At 41.9% G+C, this 14,093-nt stretch overlaps 1 long non-coding RNA gene across 1 annotated transcript; it reads right to left on the reverse strand.

The window, feature by feature from the left end:
• Positions 1 to 6,295: 6,295 nt before the first annotated feature.
• LOC106964436 (uncharacterized) lies at positions 6,296 to 11,058 on the reverse strand. Its single transcript, XR_001428425.1, has 2 exons — positions 7,064 to 11,058; positions 6,296 to 6,932 (listed from the first exon to the last, which is right to left on the reverse strand). It is a non-coding gene; the product is annotated as an uncharacterized LOC106964436 (long non-coding RNA).
• Between the last annotated feature and the right edge of the window lie 3,035 nt (positions 11,059 to 14,093).

Raw genomic sequence — 14,093 nt, forward strand, 5'->3', positions numbered from 1 at the left:
TGACACAGCCCATCCAAGCAGACCTCTGCCAACGCAGCTTCCGTGCGTGCACGCGCGCGCCTGTGTGTGTTCAAACAATTCAGCTGAATCCGACTGGATGTATGCTCAGGCCTTATCTGGGGGAAGCCAAATACACTCGGAGCTATCGGAGGCAATGGATGGCTGATTGGAACTCTTAGTTTTTTTCGGGTAAATGCAAACACATCTACTACGCTCCAGCACTTCAAGCTGTACAAATCAAAATCACGGCAGCGGGGAGAAAAACAAACACCGCGGCGTGCGACTGCGGAAAAAAGTTGGGAAACAGGATGTTATCGCGAGGATCGGCCCAGAGGTAAATAAAAACTCCAAGCTTGACCAATGCCAGCCAACGAAGTGCTGATCCGCACAGTTCATGCAGTCAAAGATTATGTTTTTTTTTTTCTTTTTAAATATCTTTTCAGAGACTTGAGAGATAAGCCTGTTGGCCTCTGAAAGAAGAAGACCCGAACGGATGATGGGATCGATGGATGAGGAAGGGATTTACTGCGGGGCGGAGAGGGGGTTTTATGCTGGTGTTAGGGCAGAATAATGAGGCAGAAGTTTACATTTATCCCCTCATCAATATGTGATAATCTGCCATTTAGCAAATCTGTCTGCCAATTCTCGAATTAACTTAATGTGATTTCCATCTCGCCACAATTAGCCGTCGTCACAGAGTGAATCAGTGTGAGAATATGCTTGATACTTGTCACTTAGACTTAAAAAGGGATGAATTATGCAAAATTCCCATTTTGCACCTTTCTGTGCTTCCATTTGGGTTTCCACTGGTTCTAAAATCAGACCAAACATTAAAAAAAAACACCCAGCTGTTTTTTGGTGTCTGGAAAACAAGCCGTTTCAAAATCCTTCAGAATATAGCATCACAAATCAGCAGGTACTGTCCCTCACCTAGCAACCCCAGCTTGTGATTAGCAACCCAAGCTGAGCTCCAGCTCGTTTAGTCAGCTGGTTTTACTGTTGTATGTGTTGTACAATGGCTACTAAAAAGGACAAGTGTCTTGTTGTAGATTTACCATCCACAAATTACTTGCAATCTTGCTGCTAGTGCACAAAGCTCAATGTAGAATATTGTCATAAAGATTTGACTAGTCCATTTTTAGTATTGTGATATTGCTGCTTGCCTAAATTTAAGGTCCAAATGGCAAAAAAAACAAAAAACTTCCATTTTCACAAATAAAAGTTTCATCAAAGCCATTTTGAATAATAAAAAAAAGGGATCAGTTTTTACTTCAGTAACAAGTGGTGAGATAAAATTAAGCAGTGTTAGCTAAAATGCCTAGTATTGTCAAAAGATTTTTATTGAAATAGATGTACATAGAGTTGGGGAACAAAAGCAAAACCCAAATACACATCTGTTCAGTGTATTGTCACTTCTTGCCAGTCTGGTACTAATAAAGTAACACTTTGAGTCTAAAGAGTTATTAACCAATTAATTTACCAGGCTATTGGTTAGCTAGCCTCTACTCTGCTGCTCGTCAGCGATGTCTCTAGTGAGCGGTGTTCCTTCAGTTTCCAGGCCATTTGACTGAAACTAGAAGATTCTTTTATATCTTTTCCAGCATTTCTTCAAATTAGCTAGTCTCAGGAAATGACTGATGAACTGCACAGGTTAAAAAAAGAATTGAAACTATTTTTCTTGGTATCATTTTACACAACAAAAAGCTAGCATTACAATAGGCAGTACACAAACTTTTTGACCCACTGTACAACAGATTAAAACCACTTTCTTTAGCCCTCAAGGGGAAGAAAAAAAAAACATGCTGAACAGCAAAAAAGACCAGCTAATTACTCTTCTCTGCTCATTCACATTAATAATCTACAAAAGATGGACAGCGGTGATTATTGTGATTGAGTGTCTTCCTCTGCCCAAGTTGAGTAAATGAAGGTTAAAACAAGTTTTTTTTTTTAGACAAATGGACCTGGCTGCAGTGCTCTCCCCGTGCCCGCCTGGTAACAAAAAGGTGTAGGACTTTGCCAGAACCTCTAGAGAGAGAACCTCTGGAGAGGCCCTCTTGTAAAACACTCTTCTTCATTAATGGAAATAAATGCCGTTTGCGGCCTACACCTTCACCACCCCACCCTGGAGAAAGACGCGTCTATTCTCCACCAAAGTCCCCTTCATTAATGTTATCTCTAATAGGCACAGAGTCTGATGGCGAGAGCAGCGTTTAAGCTGCTTCATCCAATTTCATTATTCCATATGAGGCGGAGTGTCAGTGCTAACTTTGCAATGTCAGCACGGCACACACTGCTCTTGTCCTGTGCTCTGGATGAGGCATGACGTTAAGTTTAAAACATTTAAGTCGGGTGGAGTTGACGGCTCTTCAGATGCCGATCATGCGGTCGGGATTTTTTTTTTTTTTATTATTTTTCCCACCCCCCACTTCCAAGCACTTTTCAAACTGCAGCTTAATTCCTGGCTAACTCACTGTATGCGAAAAAAAAAAAGAAGAAAGGGGAAAAAAAAACAAAAAAAAACAAACAAACAGAAAGCCCGCTTCTCAGTGCCCAAATTCAAAACACCTTCTTTGGCTATTTGTGGCTTATGAAATATGTGCCTCTTCATGGTAGCAGCTACCGTGCTGCGAGTATGACAGAGTAAGCCAGGAGACAACAATAGCATTGTGCAACGCTGCTAAAGTGGGAGAAAGGAAGGAAGGAGGTGGGATTAGAGGTGGAAGAGAGAGAGAGAAAGAAAGGAGAGGGTTGAAGAAATAGTGAAACTACCGACCGTCAAACGATGTGGCCTCTCTCCAGGCATGATGACTCAGGGATGATGGCACAGTTAGAGCTAATTAGGATCATAAACGGGAGGAATGTTTTGCCACTGTGATGTGTGGGGCGCTTGCCTGCTACTGGCAGGACTTCACATTAGACACAAGAGCTTGTCTAGATACAGTGCATTAAATAAAAGATCAGATGCCCTAACGGGACTACCACCATGAAAACTTAAAACCGTTTTAATTTGACTGAATCCGTTTCTCTTTAAATTCGTCTGTGCTTTTAAATTGTTATTCTGTTGTAGAGTTTTAACTCTCAAAATAGACGAGTCCCTGTAGAGGTTGCAGGAATGCTGCTAAATTTGCTGCTACATTAAAGCAAGGCTTTAATTTTTTGGTGTGCTTGAAAATGTTAGCATATGCATGCTCTTGATGCATATATGCATTATACACAAGACAAGTCTCAATGTCTTGCTTATTGTTACCATGCATTGATTTAAGCTGCTGTCAGACTGACTACTATGTTACCATTTATGTTGTAGTATTAATAAACATGTGTAATGAAAGTCTAAAGATGAGGACATGAAGCTAATTTTATGCAACATTTGTTTTTTTTGTGTGTGTTCCCATTTTGAATAGTGCACTTTTATTGGGATCAATAATGTGGAATGCACACTGTTCCACTGTGCAGGAACAGACCTTTGTCGAGATAAAAAAAAGAAAAATCTGAAGTTTCTATGAGCATTCGAATTGGTCAGATAATTATTCCACTAACGACTCAAAAAGTTCGTCATACCATCAGTTTCTAGCATCCAGCACCCTGAGAAGAGTGAAACTTCATCAGTGCAGATCGAGAATGTGCATAGCATGAGATTAGATTGTCAAATGCAATATTTGACAACCTGTTGGTAGTCAAATATTGGTGATGTTGGATCATTACTTACAGAACACTACATATGTCCCTACTCATTTGAAAGAAGTAAACTGATAAAGTTTGTCTGGATATTTAAAAAAAAAAAAGTTTTCCATTTTGTTTGTGCCTCCTGTCCACATGGAGGCAGGCAGTGACACTGACTTTTACAAAGACAATCCAAGTAGAGATTTTTTACAAACTTGGCTTTGACGCATCTATCTAAACTTAGCATGAGTCCAATTTTGATTTTTGTAACCTCCTGTGTTTTTTTTTTTTTCCCTGCACTACAAGCAATTAACAATGGTACAACTTTGAACATCGTTTCCCTTTGTATTGAGAAAATAGAGAAAAGAAGAGTCAGATAGTAAAAACTGAAGAGGATGTTTTGGATGTTGTTCTGCATTTTTATGTCTTCAATTTTGATGATGGTGCCATCTACTGGCCCTACATAAGTATTTTAGCTAGCATTTCATGTGGACAGACTTTTTTCCACATGGAGATGAAATGCAACATAAGATTACGCTCCTTTCCTTTCCTTTTGAATCTGGAATTTAAGTTTATGTTGCTTTGTTCTGTAAAATTGAAATGTTGGATTTCGGTGCTTTTAATTCAAAGTTATTTGCATGCTCAAAATAAACTGACCTGGAATTAATAACATTTGAGCTAGTGTAGTTATCCCTAAAAATGAAGACTTCTACACAAGGGATTGAGGTTCTATGTCCAATACAGTCACTTCTTTGCTCTGAAAAACAGATATGTGCTTTTTGACTGCTGTCTCTTAACATCTTATTGAAGCCTTTCATCAGATGGGCCTTTTAGCACTGAGGTACATCAAGTTTTGTAAATGTGGTGCACCAAGCCATATTTGGTGCTCCTTAAGTTAGTTTCACTTTTTTTAAAAAAAAAAAAGGGTATTCAAAGCAACTATAATAAAGACAGTAAACAAAACTGATTTGGACCTGCTGATGGAGCTTAGAAATGCTGTTTGGTTATTTACAGACCACAAGCTTTACTCTCCAAAAAGGCTCCTTTCCAAGCTGCTTTGGTGTGTGTGCTGAGAAGTTCCAGAGCTGCGTTTCCAACAGCGACATCCCGCTGCGCCGCTCGCGTCCGACCCCGGAATCACCTGGCACTCACTCCCAAGCGGCTCCGCTCCATCTTTCACATTGTCAGGCCCCTTCTAGTGGACTGCGGACGCACAGACACCGACAGGAAGCGATAACGTCTTCCACCCTGTTTGTTCATGAGGACTGGCAGCTCCCCTGCAGACGGCTGCACACCCGTACACAAATGCTCAGGAGTGGCGCGCGCACACACACACACACACACAGTAACGGACACGCAAACAAATTACCATACGGAGGCAGCATCTGATACACTCCAGAGTTTTATTTCCCAACGCAGGAGCGCACACATTAGCGGCGCGGCGCTCTCGCAATGTCTTCCCCTGAAGTAGTCGTCGTTTTTCGAAAGCTGTTGTGGACAGATTGATGGAGCGTAACACATGACTAACTCAATTAAACTGTTTGCGTTTGGTCGACATGACGACAAGCGCAACAAGTTATTTGAGGCGTGAGTAATACCGTTATCTTTCCAACTGTGGGAGTCATAAAACAACAGACTAATTAACTTAAGTGTCACCTTTTGATTTTTTTTTTCTTCTAAATCTGCATCTGTTCTTTTGATACTTTTGTTTTATTCTTAGCAGACGTGGCCGAGGCGGCCCACGAAGAGTCCAAACGTTTGCACCAGTGAGTCATTTTTCATTTTTCTCCTCAAGTTATTTGTTGCTCCTGAACTTTAAGCACATTTTTTTTTTTTTTACCACAGAGCTGAATAAAGCCAGAAGGGACTATTACAAGATAATTACTAATTATGCAAATGCACCAAAGTTGTGCTATTCCTTTTCTTTGGTCATTTTATCTGCTGTCCTCATGAGACCACAGTCAGGAGCGCTAACCTTTTTTTTTTTCTCCCTCCTGTCAGCTAAACGCGCGGTCACTTGGAGGACGCGGCGTCCTGAGCGGACCGACCTCTCCGCCGCTCCCCCCACTCCCTTTAATCAGGAAGCGCCCCGTAAATTCACAGAGCCATGCGAGCGCACACAGCAGAGCGCCGTGCCGTTTTCCGCCGGCGCCGACCTTCATTAACCTCATAAATGCCAGTGGTGTTCCCACCACAGCTCCTAATGCCATTATCAACACCGGCACAAACAAATGTGGCAGAAGAGTTTCAGGGGCCTAAATAAAAGAAAAAATAAAAATAAAAATGGCGCTCCACATCTGCAAAATATCTCTTCCCCACGTCCTCTCATGACACTCGCTGTGACACTGGGGCGTCCCGACACGGAAGCAGTCCCACCCCCTCCGCCCGGCTTCCCTTCCTGCTGTGATTGAACCTACATTAGTAAACCGCTGGAGCGAGTAACCCACACGATGCTCTACACGCGTGTGCCTTGATGCAACTCTGCGTGGGCCTACGCCGGAATCGTAACGCCGCTGTGTGTACATGTTCGCAGACACCGTCAAAGTTGGTTTTTATCCAGGAAAACTGAACAAGTTTGATTAAAAATAGCACTCGCAGCTACAAAAACCAGAAATCTTTTTTCCCCCTCCACCCCCCCTTTTTTTTACTCCACTGATCCTTTTCCAGTGAGCTTTGGCAATGAGCACATTCCTGACTTTTCTTTTTTTTTGTATATATTTTCATTTATTCCTCACAGCTAGCTTTTTATTGCTGCCATCATTCAGCCTCCATGTGCTCATTGTGCTCCACATTACAAAGACTTGTGTTCTCAATTTGCATGCGTTTGTCACTGTGCTTTGTGCCGTTGCTTAAAAATTGCTGTAGCGGTTACAGCATTTCCACTGAAATATTGTTTTGTTGTTTTTTTTTCTTTAGGTTTTTTCTTTTTTTAACTCTCACAATCTGACAGATGATAGCGGGGAGGCAGACAGGAAAATGACTGGAGAAAAAACAGGCTTGACACCGAACGTATGTGCATGCAGCTGCTGGAATGGAAGCCGGGCCGTTGCTTCGAGTTGGCAAGACGCAAAACGAGACATGAAAAATGGATTTTTTGTCAAACCTTTCCTGTAAAAAGAATTTAAGCGTTGTTTGAATCATGGCAGAGAGGGTTTAAAAGAAGTCAAACACAAACCTGCACTTTAAACTCAAACACGAGACTTGGTTTTTTGTCTTTTTGGGGAAACATCTTGACTCCTGTTTACATGACGTTCTCTTTTCTCCTTGTAAAACTAAGTATGTGGCGATATGAGATTCTCATGGTACAATAACTTAAAAATGCATAAATATAACAGTTTTACTGTATTAACCAAAAAAACAAAAAAAAAAAAACAACACCCATTCGTCCATCTATTGTCAGTACTCAGGTATCCTCTCGGGGTCACAGAGGTCAGGGAGGTTTGCATATTTCCAACGGTAATTGAGCAAAAAGTGGAATGCACTAAAGATGTACCAATCTGATAATATCTATATTGGTCTCAATTTTGAAAAAAAAAATTATAGATTGGTATCCGTGACAATGTGAACGATCCATAATACTTAAGTGTTTGGTACTTGATGTGGAGTTATCAAATAAATTTGCAACTTAGTAGATTTATGTCTGTTTAAAAAAGGAAACTTTTTAATTGAACTGGTTTTCTGATCGGATCGGTATCGGCCGACACTTAACCTCAGATGTCTGCATCGGTGTCGGAAGTGGAAAAAAAGTGGCTCGGTGCATCGCCAGTGTTCCTGAAAAACTACTACTGCTTAACAAATATAACTCTTTAATAAAAATAGTTTTGTAAAGTAGAAATGCAAAATAAACACCTAATAAATGTAGCATTAGTTTTGAGTGCATACTGAGATTAGCTTGTTACTAAATCAGGCTATAATCAGAGTCCTTGGCCTGCTTTCTGTTGCTTAACAGATTCTCCATCTGTACTTTTAAAAAAGTTGCTATAGTGATAGAAGTCATTTGTACATCTTGGTTTTTTCACACATTGAACTTCTCTGCTCCAAAAGAACCTAAGAAGTTACCCTTAAAGATGACTTTTACACCACTTTAAAAGGATAAATTGTTTTTTGTGGTTTTGAAACCACAACCTTTTACAGATTTAATGTACCTTGACTGCTGTATCTGGCCCAAGGATGCTTGCAGACTTTTTGTTTCATCTGTATGAAGTTATTCTTTGGCTGTGAACATGGATATTCCAACCACAGCTCCATCACACACACACACACACACACTCACTTAAATGGCCTGGTTTCGCCTTATCAGTCTAAAGTAACATTTTAAAACCTCGATATACCTTCATACCAGTAACTGACCAATGCCTGCCAAGGCGGAAAATGTCTGGATTTTTCCAAATGTTTTAAAGTTATAGTGGTTAGGATGAAACAGAGTCATACTCTGTCATTTTAAACTCCAATTTTCATGACATAAAGAGCTTCCAAAAGTTGCCATGCTTCATCTTTAAAAGAAATAAGGTTTGCTTAGAATATTCCGGTGCAAAAAAAGAGAAAAAAAATCTACATAGAAACCCATTTTGCTTGCCAGAAAAAGCTCCTTAGACATAGTAATAAATCTCTTGGACCAAATACGGATGTGTGGATGTTAAAAAGCGCTCTCCTGCCTGACCTCTGACCTCGACTCGACGCCCCCCTCTATCACTGCCGGCGGTGCTGAAAACTGAACCGCCTGCAGTTCACGCTCCCTTATTCCACTCTGGATGTCACACAATAAGGCACCTGTCTTCCGGGAGAAGTGGGGGGGGGATCGGATGTGGGAGGACCCTCATCATCCTGCGTGACCCGACCCTCATCTTTCCCATCCTTCCCCCTCTCCCCCCCCCTCCTCTCCTTTAAAAAACCCAAACCAGACTCCTCTGCTGCCGCCTCGCTGCAACTGAAGGCGTAAACGGTAATTGTGACATAAATTATGTTACACACTGCGTTTTTCACGTCCCCCCACCGGTACTCTTGATGACATGCTGATATACTGTACTGGGACCACATGCTGATAAGTGTAGCTATAAGAAGAATAAATAAAAAAGCAATGTTGGTACATAAATCTCTGGATTGCTTTATTTTTGTGGATACAGAGGAAGGACTGTACCCCACAGTCAAACCGTACGCAGATGATTGACAGCTATTAATCCACAGAGTGCCTTCATGGGGAAAAAAACTGGACTGCGGTGCATCCACTCAGGTGTTACTGCGCCGGATTTTATTCGTGTTAGCGGCATCCCTTTGGAGATGCTAAAAGGCTGTGATTGATTAAAAGGCCGGTCAAACACGGTCATAAATAAACGGTAAACCGATACGGAGAGAGGTCCGAGGAAAGGAAAAGAGGGCTGTTGGAAATGTTTAAAGGTAAAGCTGGGGGAACGCAGTGATTTCTAGGAATTCAAAGCATTAACCAAATGGTGTCAGACTGCCAAAAAAAAAAAAAAAAAAAAAAAAAAAGTGAAATTAATAGAAGCTGCAGCCTTTTGAATGCACACAAAGGTTTTAGCGAGTCCATCTACAAATAATCTGCAGCCTTTTCAAGAGATTAAGCCCTAAATGCCATGCAGTAATCCCTCTGACTTTTTTTTTTTCCTCCTTTTCGCTTTAAAATAATTGTGTGAAAATCTGAAGATGACAATCGTTTGGCATTTCTGAGGAAAAGATTTGACACCAGGAGGAAGAAAATGAAAATTTGGCCAGGCTTATGGATAATCTGTGCTGAAGTCTGAAGTGAGGGGAAAAATAATAATAATAATCACACGCTTTAGGAAACGCATGAAAACAGGGAGAACATATCTAAAGTGTGGGATCCAGCTCCGGCCACGGACACAGTTCATTTCCAAACGGCCCCCTGAGCCGGGGCCCCTTAATGTCCTGTGTTATCAGAGTGAATCAGCAGCGCTGATAAATTAGCCCTCACCTCGCAAACACACACACACACACACACACACACACCACAACCCCCATCTCTCGCCTCCCCCAAAAGGCCCCGACGGCTAATGTGCGCGCCGGCGTTTGTGCGGCGCTCATATGCAATGCTTAATGTTGTGGAACCAATTCTGTCGTTTCCATTATGTAAATACATTTGCCTCGGCACTATATTTTATGTATTGTCTCCCTTGTCTCAATTACTTGGGCTATTAAAAATCAAGAGGTTATGGAAATTAAGTTTGTGGTCGTCTGTTTTGCACTTTGATGACAGGCGGAAAAAAAAAAAGTGTTTACGGGAGTTCGTTATATGTTCGCTCGCAGCCGGATACGTCAGCTTCCGTCCACGTTCACATCAGTGTCTCGGCAGCACGGACTGCACCGTTGTCGTGGTGTCACGGACACACAGGGCTAAACGTGCTGCAGCTGGTTTTAATAGAGGTGCTTAAGACGAAGAAAGGGGCGAAAAGATACAATCATTTATCGTGATGCAACAACACGAATTTGCTTTTGACATCTTAATGATAATTGCTGAAATGCTTTAGGAAATAACCTTCAACGTGCTGCAGGATTGAAGCTTCCACCAATTCTTCTTTCCAAAATGTCATTCTGTTGCTTTTCTTTTGCCTCCTTTTTTTTTTCCTGAAGTGCAACATAAAACAAGAGTGAAATTACCCAGCAATCACAGATCGAGTCGAACGACGGCCGGCAAAGTGTGGTCAGTTCTGCAAACGCAGAACTATCTGGCGTCTCTCGGCGAGAGGCAGAGAGGTGCAAATGCTTCATGAAATGAGGTTGTTTTTATTATTTTTGATAGCATGCATTAGTCTGATGTAATATCGTTGGTAAAGATGGCATAAAACCGCACGGCGGTGTGAGGGGCGAGGGAGGGGGGGTTAGATTTGTTTACCATGAAGCCCCCCCATCAGAATCCATTACAGAGCTGGCTGCGGCGTTGTGAGGAAAAGTCAGTGAAATCAGCATGCTTTTCTGTTCCCATTATGAATCCAGCTGATTGTTTTACACTCTATACTAATGTACTCGATTGGGACTCGTTTGAATGCACTGAAACTGATTTGAAAAATTTAAACTGAGTTTTAAAACTATATATAATAATTAAAAAGGGGTTCAGGGAGGACTTGAATTTTTTTCAACCTCCTTTTTCCGTTTCCTTTTTGACATGCAGGGCCTTGATTGCTCGTCCAACATGTGACTTTTTCTCTGGAGTGCTGGACTTACAAAGCCATGAGGAGGAATACATTTTATGGAAGAGAGGGGGGCAAAAGGGCACCCATTAGGAAAATTATCAGGATTATCCCTGCAATCTTTCTGAGAGATCTAAATATAGTTCGCACAAATGTTGATTTTTCCATCTTTAACAGAGGGCAGAGGGCATTAAATATGAAATAAGAGTTTAAAAATTAGATCTACCGCAAAGATACCGATTAAACGATTCAAAAAATAGATGCATCCATGTAAATTAGTTAAAAATATATATATATATATATATATATAATAAAATCTCTTGTAATTTGTACATCTTGGTTGAACGAGAAGTAATAATAAATGTAGTCCAAAGTAAACTTTAGAGCAGAGAGACTGTATGCGCCGCTGAAACAGAGACCTTAACAAGGCGGCCGGTTATTTGTTCGCTTATCGGCGTTTCAACAGAGAATTTCACCGCGCGGACAGTTACGAAGCGCAGCGCGCGAGCGAACGATGCGCCCCGCCGCCGCGCGCCTATTCAGTCTAAATGTGGGGGAAGAAAGAAAAAAAAGAGGGAGGGAGGAGGGGGGGGAACGGGAAAACTAAAAAGTTGCCGTACCTTTTCTCTTGGATCGCCTCCTCCTCCTTCGCTTCAGCTTGCACCGGACCTGGCCGCTCGGAGCGCCCGACGCGCGGCTGCCGTTTCCAAGTACGGATGCCATCAGCTCAGGAGCGGAGCGCGCGAGCAACTTGGAGCCGACTCTCCTTCCTACTTGTCTCGTCAGCCTCTCCGAACAACGCCGCGTCCTTCTCCTCTGCTTCTTCTTCTACCGTCTCCCCCTCTCTGTATGTATACAGATATCTCTCTCTTTTCTTTTTTCTTTTTTTCTGGACGGATATTATCACCGCGGAGGGTGTCGCTGTAGAAAGTCCAGCTCCAGCCTTGAGCCCGTCGGATGTGAAGCCTCTGTGCTGTCAGCGCAGCCTGGCAGCTCTCCGTCTGCTCCGCTCCGCTCCTCTCCGCCCCTGCAGAAATTTTTTTGGCATCAGCCACTTTGGGCTCAATCATGCAGGACGCTTATCTATTTGCTGCCGAGATTTCTAATTAGGGTCCAATCGCTGCTGTTCGAGTGGGTGTGACATCAGCAGCGACACCCACCAGCACCACACACCCCTTGTTCACCCACCGCGGGTATTTGACTCACTTCTTTTTAATCCTTTCTCGTGTTCGGAGCTTCCAAGTTCGGTGATGTTTAGCATCTGTGCTCTAGAACTTCTCCCCCTGTGTGCCACCCTGCAGAGGAAACTTCACTGCAGGGCTAAAAGACACCAAGATGCGATTCTGAATGCAGATGAGAGGAAGAACACAAAACCTCTCCGCAGGCCTTTCCCTCTTTCTTTTCCTAACATCCTGTTGTCTCTGCTTTTTAAAAAATTAGTTTGCCTGCTCGATGATTTTTTGATTTTTTTTCTTTAGAATTTGCAAAATGAACACCCTCTCTTTCATAAAGTCGGGAAAAAACAGGCACAACTTAGAACCAAAAATCTGAAAAGTGTGGCATGCTTGTTTATTCAGCCCCTTTAAGCACAACACTCTCCAGGAGTGCCTTTTCTTACAACGATTGTGTCTTATGTATCTTTTAAACAGTCCGATGTTAATTTCACTTTCTGATGGGGATGGAAAAAACGCATCCCCCTCAGTATGATACTGCCACCACTGACCTGAGTTTGTTATAGAAAATCATCTGTTGTGGGTTTTGTAGGGTTTTCTTTATGTGTAATTGATCGTGGGGGAACCACCACATCAAAATAAAAGGATGCAAATTAAGTTTCTTCTTTTAATATATATTAAAATGTAATACATTACATACACCCTATATTTGCACACTTACAAACCATTATCTGACTCTGAAATCAATGTAAATATCATGAAATGTTAAAGTTTATTTTATTTTGAAAAACTACCACCACAAGGTACCTCAGGGAAGTTAAGCTGAATGAATTTTTAGTTCAAGCCTGTGAAAATGACCCTAACGTCAGTGTATGTTGTGTTTGAATGTAGTTAATATAGTTTGGCTTACCAAGCGCAATGTTTCAGTCAGGTTTCGAAGGCTCGCTGATTATGGTTTTTAATCAGTAACGTCGTGACGCTTCCACGTTCTCAGAGAAATAAATCACCGGTAATCCTTAGAAGGTTCAAGGCTTTGGATGTCGATTTAAAACCAAACTTCTCTACAACTTCCTCTCTGTTCACCAATCGGCAGGAAGTCCCCGTTAGTGGTTTGTTCTCTAACAAACCTCTGAAGTCTTCGCAGAACTGCTGTAGTTTTAGTAAGAATTTCATTTTGTTGCCTTCATTAATGGGAGCTTTGTGTACTCCTCAAGAAACAAAAACACAATTAATTTCCTTTTCCTATATTTATGCGCACAACTCATTCTTGGTGTTAACAAGGGAAACAAAAAACAAAAAAAAAACGTGAAAAACTTCAAGGGCAATGAAGACAGTACAAGATGAAATTAGTTCCCTCTTGAGAAACCAGTTCTAGCTTTGACACCCTCTTGGAAATTTTTTTTGCAGGTAACCTTCAGGAGCCTCACAAAGGTAAAAAGAAAAACTGTGTTGTGGACACAAAGTTTGAAGATTGTGACATTTTGGCATTTTTGTGCGAACGCACCGTGTCGAAGCTTTCACAAAGCATTTGTGTTTTCCGTTGCTGCGGGTTGTTGTGCTGTTCGCCTGGCCTCTGCGGCTGAAGGTCAGCTTTGGTGTTTGAGGTGGGGGGGGAGCGGATGTGGGGGCGCTACATGCACATGCAGGTACATGAACACACGCAGATCTTCAGGCAGATAGGTTGTAAAAGTCCACACAGAGAAAAACTGACTTGTTGCCTTCATTCCATTTCTGTGTTTGTTTCTGTTGAAGCTAATGAGGCTCACCAAGCAGGGTGGCATGACTTAGAGCAGGGGTGCCCAAAGTCGGTCCTCAAGGGCCGGCATCCTGCACGTTTTAGTTCTCTCCCTGGTGGTAGTAACAACCTTTTCAGCATGTCAATGTTCCTCTTAGGCCTTCTAATGAGCCATCATTTGATCCAGGTGCATTAAACCAGGGAGAGAACTAAAACATGCAGGATGCCGGGCCTCGAGGTCCCACTTTGAGCACCCCTGACTTAGAAGGTGGCAAAAGCACGCAATAAAAAAAAAAAAAAAAAAAAAAAAAAAAAAACACACCCCTTTTTAGATTTTTTTTTTTTTTTTTTGTTTTTGTCTTT

This window comes from Poecilia latipinna, unplaced genomic scaffold (assembly GCF_001443285.1).
Source record: "Poecilia latipinna isolate Pla-1442-1.1 unplaced genomic scaffold, P_latipinna-1.0 Scaffold1673, whole genome shotgun sequence".
NCBI lineage: Eukaryota > Metazoa > Chordata > Actinopteri > Cyprinodontiformes > Poeciliidae > Poecilia > Poecilia latipinna.